The sequence below is a fragment of the Meriones unguiculatus genome, chromosome 9 (genome assembly GCF_030254825.1).
Source record: "Meriones unguiculatus strain TT.TT164.6M chromosome 9, Bangor_MerUng_6.1, whole genome shotgun sequence".
Classification (NCBI taxonomy): domain Eukaryota; kingdom Metazoa; phylum Chordata; class Mammalia; order Rodentia; family Muridae; genus Meriones; species Meriones unguiculatus.
The window spans coordinates 64,368,629-64,382,770 of record NC_083357.1 but is presented as its reverse complement, the minus strand read 5'-3'; the positions used below and the strand labels follow the sequence as shown (position 1 = coordinate 64,382,770).

At 46.3% G+C, this 14,142-nt stretch overlaps 1 protein-coding gene across 1 annotated transcript in view; it reads right to left on the bottom strand.

The window, feature by feature from the left end:
- Nucleotides 1–14,142, bottom strand: part of Ebf2 (EBF transcription factor 2) — a 198,372-nt gene that overhangs the window by 104,935 nt on the left and 79,295 nt on the right. The gene's annotated exons all lie outside the window — the stretch shown is intronic.

Sequence of the window (14,142 nt, the reverse complement as noted above, 5' to 3'; positions counted from 1 at the left end):
TGGTATTTCTATGCTGCCTCTGTCCAAAGAATTCTTAAATGTTTCCCAAGTCACACACTTGTATTCTCTAATCATTCTAGTCAGCTGGATCTCTGTGAACCTGGAAATTCACTTGGGGGTAGAGAGGATGGACACGCTTAGCTAGAGAAAAGATGACCAAGTGTTTACTGCTCTTATGTTCCACCTATGAAGGAATGAGCCATACGCCTTCCTAGGAGGAAACCAGAGCGGGAAGTGCCCCCCTCCCTGTTTTCTAGACGGGCAAGCAAAGATACAGAGAAGGTAATCCATGGCTTCAAGAATGTGCGCTAGGCAGAAAAAGAAATGAACACAGAGACATCGTTGGCGGGTATTCCTCTTAAAGTCATTTTTATCGTGAGTGCTTGGTAGAGTGTTCCAAGAAGACTCAAGCTCAGTTCCCAGAACCAACACTGAGCCATCCCTAACTCCAGCTCCAGGGATCCGACACCCTCTATAGACATCTACACATCTGTGGCCTATACTCACTCAGAGACACACACGGGGCACATCAGCACAGCTGACATATAACCGAGGCTTGTTCAAGGCAAACCAGGACCAGTGCCCCCGCCTCCGGGAGTCAGGTATATTTGCAAAGAGGCTGGGCAGTCTTTGGGTTGTGGCCCTATATACCCGCGTGCAGTTCACATTGCACTTTTCACTGTAGCACCTGGGTCATAATGACTCTTTGATTTGGATGTCACACCTAACCTCCATATTGGAAAATCCCAGAGGATAACAACTCATTGCGTTTATCATCTTATCCTCAATAGCTACTATGTCCATAGACACTCAGAAAATGCTGATTGACATGTTCATAGCAGTTCTATTCAGAATAGCCAGAATCTGGAAGCAACCTCGATGCCCCTCAATAGAGGAATGGATACAGAAATTGTGGCACATTTACACAATGGAATACTACTTAGCAATTAAAAACAAGGAAATCATGAAATTTGCAGGCAAATGGTGGGAACTAGAAAAGATCATCCTGAATGAGGTAACCCAGAAGCAGAAAGACACACACGGTATATAGTCACTTATAAGTGGATATTACACATATAATATAGGATAATCATACTAAAATCTATAGCCCTAAAGAAGCTAAACAATAAGAAGGACCCTAGGGAAGATGCTTAATCCTCATTCAGATGGGCAAACAGGATAGGGCAATCAGAAGTAGGAGAAGACAAGGAACAGGACAGGAGCCTTCCACAGAGGGCCTCTGAAAGACTCTACCTACCAGGGTATCAAAAGAGATACTAAGACTCATAGCCAAACTTTGGGCAGAGTGCTGTAATCCTTATGGAAGAAGGTAGGGGGATAGAAAGACCTGGAGGGGACAGGAACTCCACAGGGAGAACAACAGAGCCAAATACCTGGGCCCGGGGGATTATGCAGAGACCAATACTCCAACTATGGACCATGCATGGAAAGGACCTAGACCTCCTGTTCAAAAGAAGCCTGTTGTCTGCTCAGTTTCCAAGTGGGTTCCATAGTCAGGGGTACAGGGGCTGTCTCTGGCATGAACTCAGTGGCAGGCTCTTTGATCACCTCCCTCTGAGGGGAGCAGCCTTGCCAGGCCACAGAGGAAGAGGTTGCAGCCAGTCCTGATGAGACCTGATAAACTAGGGTCAGATGGAAGGGGAGGAGTTCCTCCCCTATTGGGGGACTAGGAAAAGAGCATAGGGAGAGAGAGGGAGGGTGGGTGAAACTGGGAGGAGATGAGGGAGGGGGCTCCAGTAGGGATACAAAGTGAATAAATTGTAATAAATAAATATATAAATAAAATTAAATTTACAAAGAAGGAAAAGAAAATGCTGGTTGAGTGAGTAATTGAAGAGATAAATGAAAACATGCCTTTTTTGAAATAATAGTAGAACCACTTATTGGGCTTAGCTAACTAACTTCCTTCTGCTTGGGTCCTAGGTGAGCTTGGGAAACCCATTTCCCCTGGGGGAACCTTCCACCATGGCTGCGGTGGTTTGAATAAATGAAATGGTCTCCATCATCTTGGCCATTTGAATAATTGGTTCCTTGTTGGTGGCACTGTTTGCGTAGGTTCAGGAGGTGTGGCCTTGCTGGGGGAAGTCTGTCCCTGGGGTGAGCTTTGATTTCAGAGTTCCCAATGCCCTTTCTCTCTCTCTCTGCTTTGTGCTTTTGGTTCAAAAGCTATCAGCTTCCTGCTCCAGCCACCCCGCATCTGGCATTTGCTTTCACCCTTCCGTGTCATAACGAGTTCTTATCCTCCTGGACCCACAAACCGAAATAAACCCTTCCTGCTGCAAGTTGCTCTGGTTGTGGGTTTCATCACAGCACTAGAAAAGTAACTAATACAGAGGCTCATTCCACACTGAATTCAAAGCCAGGCAGCTGATCTGGGGACTGACTTTCGATCGGTTCTATGTCACCCTAAGCAGACACTATGCTCAAATCATTAGATTTCCCATCTGTGATAAGAGAAGGGGTTGGAGCATTTTCCTACCCACAGAGCAGGAGGACACCGCACAGGGCTGGGCCCTCAGGCCCCCCTCTCCAGTCAGAAACAAGCGGCTTAGCTTTAGCAGACAGCTGTGCTGCTCCTTCAGCTGCTTGGAGACTCAGTCTCCCCGAAGATGTACTTTAGGGTGCACATCAAACAGATGGGCTGCAGATTAGAGACCTCTTGAAGGCTGGGGTCTTTCCCCTTTTTCTTCCCTTTTTTTTTTTTTTTTTTACAAGCTGCTGTCAAGGTATGTTAGTACCTCTTCATTTAAACAAGATCCTTAGTCTTGGTGCAAGGAATGGGGATGCAAGAAAAAAAAAGTCAAATAAATAATCTATCATGCTAGCAACATAATTATAAGAACATATGTTAGCACCAACTAGCTATCTTCTAGTCGTACTGAGGGAATGTGTGGGAGAGGGATGACAGGAGAGGCTCAAAATAGTTCTGTTGGAGGAAGGGTGACAATAGACTGTGCGGGAACCCAAACCAGGCTTTAGAGCCCTGGCTTCTGGAGGGCACAGCGCCCTAGATCCCAGAGCAGTGACCTTCTCGGTGATGGAGACCCTCTTTCAGCCTGCCTCGGGCAGCGCCTTCTAGCAGCCAGAGAGGTGGCTAGTGAGAGGCTTCCTGCTTGGACAAGTATTTAGAGAGGGATGATACTGGCCAGGAGCGCCTTGGTTCTCACAGAGGCTCTGAGACACTGAGGAAAAAAGTATTTCCACTTAAATCACCAGCTACCCAACCCTGTCCCCACCACCACCTTGTCCCATTATTGTTATGACCGCTGTCAAGTTCAAGGCTCTCTTCTCAGTTAAGCGTCCTTTCTCCCGCTTCCACGGCGGCTACCCCAGTCCCTGCCCTGAGACCCAGCCGGTCTCCAGTCCACACCCCTCCCCTTCATGTGTTTGGGGAACCCTCTCATAGAACCCTAAGGTTCTGGAGGAGCCTGATACTCATCACAATTCTAATCATACTATGACTGTTTTCCCCGATCGCTCGCTGCATGCCTCATTTGCTCCCCGCAGGGACTGCGGCTGGCTGGGGACCCAGGGTCTCTGTTGTGAGGACACACACAGAGCCAACTCACATGGAAGCCACAAACAAGACACCCTGGAGCCAAAGGAGCTGGGAGGATCGTAGCAGACATACAGAAAGGAGCACGGTCCTCATGGATGGCCGCAGAGGATACCCACACTCAGGGCAGGGCACTGGGCAGAGTGCCTTAATAGAGATCCAGTACATGCGGATTGATAGGTTTCACGAACATTCTCATGTCTAGGAACATGAGAATGAAAACAGAGCTTCCTGCAAATAGTTTCAAATGTTATCCTAACCGTTCCTAGACTTTCATCCAACCTGCTGATTCACGGAAGAGGAAGAATTAAACAAGGAGGAAGGGGGAAGGAAAGACTCAGTGTTTAGTCACTCCAACAGCTTGAGTGGCAAGCTAAGTGAAGGATGTTTCCATGTATTCACCTCAGCTGAACCCCTTTCAAAGCTCTCCTTCTGGGGCTGTGGGGCTACCCCTTCAGGTGATAGAGTGCTTGCCTGCCATGCATGAAGTCCTGGGTTTGAATCCCAGCACCACATGAAACAGGTGTGGTGGCACATGCCAATGACCCCAGCACTTGGGAGACCAAAGCAGGGGATCAGAGGATCACTCTAGATCTAGATCATTCAAGGTCATTCTGGATACATAGTAAATTAAGACAGTAGTAAAAAGGAAGCTCCTGCTTCTGGCTAAGTTCTAGTGCTATTTTCTTGTTGGTGACATGTGTAAAGGTCCTGGGAGTGCTGGAGAGATGACTGGGCACTTCAGAACACTGCTCTTGCCGGGGGTGGGGGCGGGGGTGGGGGGGAGACCCCTGTTCAGTTCCTGACACCCACATCAGAAAGTTCACAACCGCCTGTGATTCCAACTCCAGGGCGGTTGATGCCCTCTTCTGGCTCTCATGGGCATTGCGTTCATATACACAAGCACCACACACATACATGAATACCCAGTTAACATGAAAAAGAATTTAAATCACAAAAAAAAAAGAACCGAGGCCATAACATGCCCCCTCTTCGTAAATATAGTATCAAACAGTCATGATGAACAGGCCAGAGCCCCGAGGATGGAAAGGGAACCAGGATTTCCGACCCAGGAACATCAGAGGAAGTAGCATAGAGAAGGGTGAGGTTTCCACCAAGTGAGCGGTGTGCTGTGACAGGGACATTTCAATGGCCATCCTTCTCCAAGCCTCATCTAATTTTTCTTCTTCGATGCTAACATTTAAATGGTATTCTCCCTCCCGAGAGGACACGAAGTAAGGCTTAAGTGTAATCTAGACTATTATATCAACAATGCTGAAAGAGGAAACATGACATTTGTGGACACCCCCAAGGAAGCATTGCTCATCAAATGGACGGAGCCAGACAAGTCACTCACGGCCCTGTGTTTGCTGATAGCCATATTGATCCCCTGGAAATACTTGGCCAGACCCCCCTAGTTAATGCCACGCCCTCTGCTTCCGAGACACAGGATGGAGGTGTCGGAAACATTCACTTCCACTCGGCGCGAGAAAAGCTTGCTCTTTCCTCCTTTAAACCGAACCTCTCTGCAACTCGGACAAGGATAGGATGTTTGCAAAGCACTTCCATACATACTGCCGTACCAGACAACAGCTCTAAAATCTACTGAGTGGTCATCGTTAGTTCCCCTGCTGAGGCAGATGACAAAGTGACTCTATCAGGAGCCTCGCCTACACATTCAGAGTGGGAGGCCCATTACACTCTCCCTGTCGCCGCCTACCGAGCCAACTACTTCTCATCCTCACATTGGTCTATGGAACCCTGGTTCTCTAAATCAAGGCCAAAAGAGGACAACTGTAGGGGTAAAGCTCGCCTTTCCTGTTCTCTGAACCCAGTGAGACTGTTTGAACCCACACTTATCCCAGCGGGTTAACCCTGTGCCCAGCAGCCGTCCAACCTGGCACATGAGAGGTAGAACCCAGACGGGCCAGGCTTCTTTCCACGGTGGCCGCTAGAGAAGGGGTGACTCCCAAGCTGCAGGTCTTCCCAGATGGTCAGTGAACCTGTACAATAATCGGAGGTCTCCAGAGACAGCCCAGATATTTCCAGCACAAATGTGCCGAGCAGCCCCCAGCCTGAGACACACACCTGGTCCCAGCTGTCCCGAGCCACTCCCAGCCTCGCATCAGAAATAAGCCAGGCTGCCCAAAGCAGGAAGAGGTAAAAGCAAATAAACCTCGCCTTAATCTCTCCCGTAGATTGGAACAATCTGAACCAACCTGTAATTTCATCCAGACATGCGGGGAAAATAATGTTTAAAGCCTTGCTTGAACACAAATGCACCTCCACTCAGGCCGACTTCCCAGCATTCTTTCTTCCCGCCCCCTTCCCCATCTGCACTTTATTCAATGAACACATCTGCATTCTCTCTCTCTCTCTCTCTCTCTCTCTCTCTCTCTGCCAGAAACTCTATACAGCCTTATCACTGACACCTCTCCGCAGTTTCAAATTCCAACTTTGTGCCAAATCCCTATTTCCTGCTGCTTAATTTCCATTCATTTACTCTTGTTTTTGCTTCTTCTGCCTTTCCCAGCATGGACCAGCTCCAGCCCAGCTTCTTGTAATTCTTTAAGGAAGGCTCCCCATTGAGTGCTATTGGAATCTGAGCTTCTGCTCCATGCCAGTTGACTAGCCATTGTTTATACTGCCGAGTGGGGTTGCCAGGAGAGCCTGCTTCTCCCCTGCTCTTTGCTTCACTCCCTGGGTGTGTACAATAAGGCCCAAGAGAACTTTTCCCCACATATGGTGACCCGCAAGGTCTAGTTTTGTTATTGTTTAACTCCACGATGAAGTAGCTTCTTTCCATCTTGACGGCAAAGGAAATAGTAAAATCAAACCTTAGAGGCTTTGTTTTCCCTACCCTTGGTGACACGGTCCGCCTGAGTCCATAATAATGCCTGCCAGGGCCAGCCAGGGCTATCAGAGCCTCATCAGGCAAAGCTCAGTCGAAGGCAACAGGTGAGGTCCTTCAGGGAGGATGATATGAAGATCAGTGTGGGAGAATAAGGAAGAAACACTTGGTGTTTACTTCTTGTGGGTGAGGAACTCTTCCTTGCCTTAGATAGCCCTGCCTCCTCAGAAACAACTTAGAGCTGCTTTCCTGGCTGACCTACTCAGTGGCAACATAGCATTTTGTAAGCAAAGAAGCGGAAGTGTCAAAGGTGGCTGCCATCATTCTTTCCAAAGTGGGATTGGTTTGGGCCTGTTCTTTGGAGAGGTCTCTGGTTTTTCCGAGTCCATGGCTCCGCTGCCCAGCCCTGGCTTTTGCACCATAGCCAATTCCACAATCAGTTGAAAACTCTCTGCCCCAGGTCCTGACACGTCTGCTCACCAGTTCCGTCCCTCCAGCTTTTGCCACCTAAGTTGATCTCTTCGTAGTCACATCTAAATATAACAGCCAAAATGGACAGGGCCAAGGTCCCCAGAATGTGGACGCATGGATGCCTCCTAAGCAAGTGTGAATAAGGGGCAAGGAAAAAACATTGCCCTCTGTCACTGAGGCAGAAAGAATCCCGACATTCTCCGGTCATCCTTTGTCATGGTTGTCCCCGAGGCAGACCCTACACTGTCTGAAGGGCTGCCTCTCTGGAATCTCAGCTCCCTGAAGTTGATTGACAGCATCAGGCCTCTGGCTTCTGGCTCTGGTTCTCCCAGGCTGTGGGGTTTTGGGTTTGGTTGATTTGTTTTGTTTTGTTTTGTTTTGTTTTGTTTTGTGGAAAAGCCTTCTTATGTTCAGAAGCATACTCTACAATACAAACTATGGTGTCGTCTCCTCTGCTGGCCTGCACAGGAGCAATCCATGAGGTTGTAGGCAAGCAAGGGAAGGTCTTCCTGCATGATGTTAGGACACAGATACTCAATGTACCTCAAAACCATGACTCTTCATTCAGTCCCTTAATTCAGATTTTAAGAGTAAAGTTATTCTTCCCGTAGAGCAGAGTGCAACTCAGTCTCTGCAATAGTGTAACTGAACTTGTGCCACTGAAACACCTGAAAGCATTTCTCCAAGTCAGATTTATTATTGTTGTTGTTATTATTACTATTATTATTATTATTTTGGGTTTGTAAGACAGGGTTTCACTGTGTAACCCTGGCTGTCCTGAAACTCATTCTATAGACCAGGCTGGCCTCAAAGTCACAGAGATCTGCCTGCCTCTGCTTCCTGAGTGCTGGGATTAAAGGCGTGTGCCACCACCGCCCAGCTTCCACGTCAGATTTTTTACAGTGTGTGTGTGTGTGTGTGTGTGTGCATACATTTACTGTGTGTGTCCCCTCACATGATTTCAAGTATATCAACAAGTTCTAGACAATATCTCACCATTGTACATATAGGATACAAATTCAAAGACAAACTAAAGACAGAAGGGCCCAAATCACTCAAACCCCCATGCAGTGCTGTTCCTGGTTTGAGGCCAAGGGTACCGTTAAAGTTATCCACCCACTAAAGCAAAGATCTTCAACTGTCTGTGACGATCGGGACTAGAAAGCACTACAGTGGCCACCGGGAGACTCCGGGCGCCTCCTTCATCTTGTCACCAGCCCTGGAGTCTCCAGCCATGACAGATAGACTCAACTGCTGCTCAAGGATGGAAGAGACTCCATCTGGCCTCACTTGAGGTCCTATGTGAGAGAAAGTCTAGTACCACCAGGAGGTCTGACTTTAAAGACCTGAGATTCTGCGTATAAGAATCCATTTTTCCTAAAGGACCATCTCTCTCTCTCTCTCTTTACAGAGCCCTCAAAGGAGGCTGGGAAAGAAGGCAGGGCTCGTCTACCCTTTGTTCCAAGGACTAGAGGCAAGGCAAAACCACAGCCTTTGAAAATAAACTTCACATGCAAATGAGCAAGTGGATGGCCAGAATAAATATTTATCAAAGCTTTCCAGAATAATAAACAAACGAGGGCCCAAAATCGTGCAGGGTGTCATTTGTTATATCCCCACTGGAAAGGCTCAGTTTGCTGTCAGTTTTCTGCTTTGCTCAAAGGTACCTGTAGACACTCCTCACGCTAAATAAATTAATAGAAGAAGAGATGGTCCAATTGAGAGTCTCTACACACGGACTCTGTTTTCTTCTCTATAGTGTATCGGAAAGTTCCCCTGAGAGATAAAGCTGTTAGAGTAATCACAATTCTTCCTAAAAGAATCACTGGTAGATTCTCCAGAAAGCTAGAGTACACATGAAATTAATATATCTACTTAAAGTTATTGTTTTCATCTCTTTCAATTCTTTGTATTATTCCCCTGCTTTAGACACTTAAAAGTATGGGTGAGGATAATGTTACCATTAGATATACATATTCATGATTCTATAAATATTCATATTTATATACATATGTAAATATGTATATATACACAAATGCTAAGTTATGCATACATTCAGAAATGCCTCTTGAACCAGTAGGAAAATAACCCTCCTCAAACTCTGACTACATTTCATATATGGAAAAGAGGTATACACCCACTCCTACACTGACCTTGTTTGGTCAGTGACAGGCTGCATTTATGATGGTGTCCTTTTTTTGTTGTTGTTATTTTGTTATTGCTGCTGCTGTTGTTTTATTGTTTTGACAGGGTCTCTCTACGTAGCTCCGGCTGTCCTGGAACTCACTCTGTAGACTAGACTGGCCTTGAGCTCACAGAGATCCATCTACTTCAGCCTCTGAGTGCTTGGATGAAAGGTGTGTGCCACCATCACGCCTGGCTTGTGATAGTGTCCTTTAATATTCACCTAGTGACATCTTAAGCCACAAAGTTTATAGAAGTATACTCTATAATGACTCTACAATGACAAAACTGACCCAGAACCATCCCCTTTAATTAAGATTAAAATTCAACAAGAGCTGTGATCTTTGCAGTGACCTGGAGCATGGAGCTTCTTTGTATTACCAGCCTGATATTTTTCATGTCTTTGAAATTTTCTGTAACAGAATGCTTAAAATTTGAAGGACAGGGATTTAATTTCCAAGGCAGAATGAAAGTAAACCTTACAATTTGCCATTCATGGGATATTTCAAATAGTAATTCAAAAACGGGCTTTATTGTGCTGGTTTTCCTACACTGAATTAAGAAAAAGTTAACAAGTTTTGTTGGAAAGGACCCATGTGCCAGGAAAGCAAACATCAAAATGGTAGAAAGCAGCCCAATAGTAGAAAGAACCTACCATTGTAAGTTCTTACCAAGTTAAAAAGCTCATTAAAAAAAAAAAAAAAATCCTGTTTCTAGGGGCTGTATGATGGCTCCACAGTTAAAATACCACACTGCTCTTGTACGGGGCTTGAGTTTGGTTCCCAGCACCCATGTCAGGAAGCTCACACCCTCCTGTGACTCGGCTCTAAGGAGCCCAACCCCCTCTGCTGGCTTCCACAGGTACCTGCACCTATGTGCATACACACATACACAGATATACACACGTGCTCACATAAGTGAGATTAAGGCTTTTCCAAACTTCTTTGGATAATTTTTAAGTGTATCCTGTAATTCAAGAATGTTCCCTCGCCCACTGCTCCATGGATCTCCAACTTAACGTGTGATGGTGTGCTGGTATCATTGTGACTCAAATGATAACAGCGTTGACTTAACACTGAACACCAAACATAAACCCTTCCTGATTATGTCTCCACTTAGATATGTTACTGGGCATGAAGGGTAAAACAAAGAAACAAGAAAAGCTCAAATCCTGAAGGACAATCCTAAGGTTCATTTCCTTGATGACACAAAGCAGGGAGCACGGGGTGCTGCTGCCAGTGGCTCTTTGGTATACCTGGTTTTTCTGTGAACCCAGACGTAAAAGGGCCGATTTGGATATCAAGTCAGTGCCAGGATAATGAGCCTTCCAGAAGCAAGGAGTATTGGCCCCAGCGTACCTAGTCTGAGTCCCTAAAGACGTCAACCCCTTTGGGTCAACTTCCCACTATTATCCATATGCGTCTAGATCCAGCCTCTGGGCCTAAAAGGCCACCCATTACCTGAAAAACCACACTCTTTCTTGGATCCACACAGCCTGACCAAAACTGTAACACAAAACAATCCCGCAAATGTGTGACCTCGGGTTTGCCCCAGCTACCCAGCTTCCCTGTTCACCAGCAGCCAAAAAGGCGTAAGCAGTTCTTAAACAAAGACAGCCCAATGAAGAATAATGATGTCAAACCCTAGCCACAGTTCCAGGGTGTGAACACAAAATCTGCAGGACCCAAGTTCAAAATGATTTACAGGCACTTTGATCAGAGTCAGATGGAACGCGGTGTCTTCCTGGACACGAGCCAGCAGCTATCAATCCGAATCCTCCCCAACAAGTTTGTCATTAGTCAGAATCAATACATTATGGAGACAATTTTCTCCTTTGTCTCTCAGCGCAGGGGATTTTCTGCATTGATTTTTATCATCAGATCTCAAGGTTCTCGCGTTACAAAGTGGCTGACAGGAATCACAGCCATGACCCCCTCTAAGCGGCTCTATCGGAGGGGCCCGAGGAGAAGTTTCAGGAATAAATCCAATTAGACATGGAGGTCTCAGGATAGCAAGCCCAAGACCTCGCTGGCCGGTTTGTTTTGAGCCATTCCTGTTTGTCTGTACCCCGTTCACAGGCCTGACTTTGGGCTTGCAGGAGGTGAAGAAACGGTGCCAGCAGGTGCCCTGTTGAAGGCCTCTCACTGTCCGCTGCGGTTGCCAGATCACCTCGGCCAAACCAGAGGAGACGGCACTGGATAAAGATCAAGGCCTAGCCCTTGGTCTCCACACGTTCGATTTTCTCCTGACACCAGTTGGCTGCGTGCCCCTGTAAGATCCTCATTACCTCTCCTCCTCCTCCTCGGTCCCCCAAACGAGAGTCACGGGGGAGGGGGAGGTGCCTTAGTTACACTAAAGTAATTCTACCGTAGAGTCTGTGAAAAAGCGCAGGGTAGTAGCACGCACCTATACTCCCAGCGCAAGGACGGTGGAGACTGAAGGACCCCTGGAGCGCACAGGCCAGCCAGGCCAGCCAGGCCAGCCAAATTGGCGAGCCCCAAGTTCAGGGACAGACCCTGTCTCACAAAAGCAAGCTAGAGAGCAATGAGGGAGCTCATGGCCAACTTCCAACCTCATCTCCCACCGACTCCCACCACCACACCCCGCAACACCGCACAAACAAAGATCCCGCGCTCTCTAGGGTACGGTACTTAATTCTATAAAGCCCTTCCCAACGGCAAGCTCAAGGACTCTACTTTGTCCATCACAAATGTCGCTGGTATATTTTGCATTATGGTTCGGTGCTGTTCTCGAAGGATCTTCAGCCCTCTTACAGGAAATGATTAAAAAAAAAAAACAGGGATGGAAACGCAGGAAAATGAAAAGAAAACGACGGTCTTATTTTCTTCCTGCCTTCAGGCACTTTCTAAAGAAACTCTGAGCTCACTCCCATGTGCTACTCTAACACATGATATTTTTCCAGCTCACTGGTATTTCATAAACACCATTTGTTGTCATGTGGTTAAATTAAAACTGAGGATATCAAACATCAAACAGTATGTTAATGTCAAGTATGCTTGAATAAATAGTAAGAGTTCAACTGAATGGAATATGCGGATTGCTAGCTAATTAAGCAAGAAGCAGGTGTGAAAAAAATCTAATTTAGGCAATTTTTTATAATTAATAATGTTTACTTGTAGTACCCTTCTAATGGGGCTCTAGTTTAGCCTCTTGTGAATTGCTGAGTTTACTCCAGTATTTTAAAATTATAATTGAATGGAGAATTCTACCAGCGATCAGGTTGCCATTTCAGCTGAGGAATCGCTGCCCAGCATAGAAGGTTCCTCACAGCACTTTGTATCCATAGGATTAATGAGCAAATTACCCTGGCAAATTAAAGCTTAAACCACACACAGCCGTGTCCCTACACCTAAACGGTCTCCTAAACCCTCCCCAACCCCAGGCATGAATGGGGTTATATGTGAACTTAGATGAGCCAACTTGAATGAAAAGCTGTGCTCAAACAGATCATTGAAAAAGGGTTGTGAAGGTTCCAGTGAATGCCTGCAAAGCGCCATGACAGGGGACATTCTGCAACAAATAGAAACGAGAATACTAAGATCATATCTCAACTGTCCAGGCCAATTGCACACAACCAATCAATTAGTCCAAGAATACATTTACGCTTGGTTTTCTTCCCAAGAAACCAAATGGAAGCCGCGGAGGAGAACGCGGCCACAGATGTGCAAACAGACCTGGACTGTTTCATGGACGTGACATATCTAGTGCATTTAATTAAAAGAAGAATGTCTGAGAACAATGTATCCTTCTCAATCCGGAGCCGAGGGACCAAAACAAGACTGGATTAGATAGGACAACTGCAGCCTCCGGAGACCAGCCCCCTGTAATGAGAGCGCCACATGTTTGATATGTAGGCAAGTAAGTGGGTGTCCTGGACAGAGTCCACTATTCATCACACCACAGGCCTGCTCATTCCCATAGAGGGGACTCCAAGCCATGAAACCATATGTAGAATATTAAAAATCATTTAACGTTAGATGCACATTTTGAAGGCATGCACTCTGGACAAGGCTGCAGTCCAAGGGCGCCCTGGAAAATCCCCAGACCAGAAGATAATGGCTGGGAAGGCAAACTGGGTTTGCTGCACAGATGTGTGTGTGTGTGTTTTACACACACACACAAGATGTCATAGAAATTCACACCTCCTCTCTGCAATGCTGCCTTTTATCACTGTTTTTCTTACCAATCCCTATAGCGAGGCCAGCATCAATAATTGATGGCACTATATACCTAGGGTATCAGCACATTAATTTATAATTAAAGATGAGAAACACCAGTTCTTCTCCTACCGCCAATCATTTGGTATTAAAGGATAATACTTCTACATATATACAACAGACGTAAATCATTTCTCAGAGTCAATAACCTTACTATGTTTTCATGTTCCTTTCATTGCCACAGAATTAATCACAGCCCTGCCCCTAACCACATGGAATTTTATTTCCCATCAGAGTGGTGTTTACTTGGGTTTACTGTGTTGGAACTCTGAGTGCTTATTCAGTCTATAAAGATTTAGTGCAACGTATTTTGCTAAGAAACATTAAAAGCACTCCCTGGTAGATCTCGATGTGTGCCACACTGCTTCTATGTGGCATCTCTGCGCTTTTGATCCCGGCTAGCCCACTAACAAGGGCAGTGCAGAGTTCGGCTCCGCCGTGCACAGAAATGCTGACAAGTTTGGATAAGAGACTCCTGTTTGCTCCCTAAGCTGCCAGAAAACAACAACAACAACAAAAGTGAATGCAAGAAACTTAAGTATGCACCCAGGGAGGAATCAGACTTCATCAACTTTCGGTACAGACACCCGACACCAGAAATGGCATCAATCTCCATTGAACCTTAAGGTTCCAACCAAAGACACAGGATAATGACTGCCATTAAGGCTACCAGTGGGCACTGCTGCTACTGCTGTAGGGGACTCTGTGCCACCTACAGATTCATCCTAGGACCCTGGGGTCCACTTTTGCATAGACTGAGCCTGGCCCCCAAGAAGTCCTATGAACAATGATGTGCCTCTAACAGGCCGTAAGCAATGTAT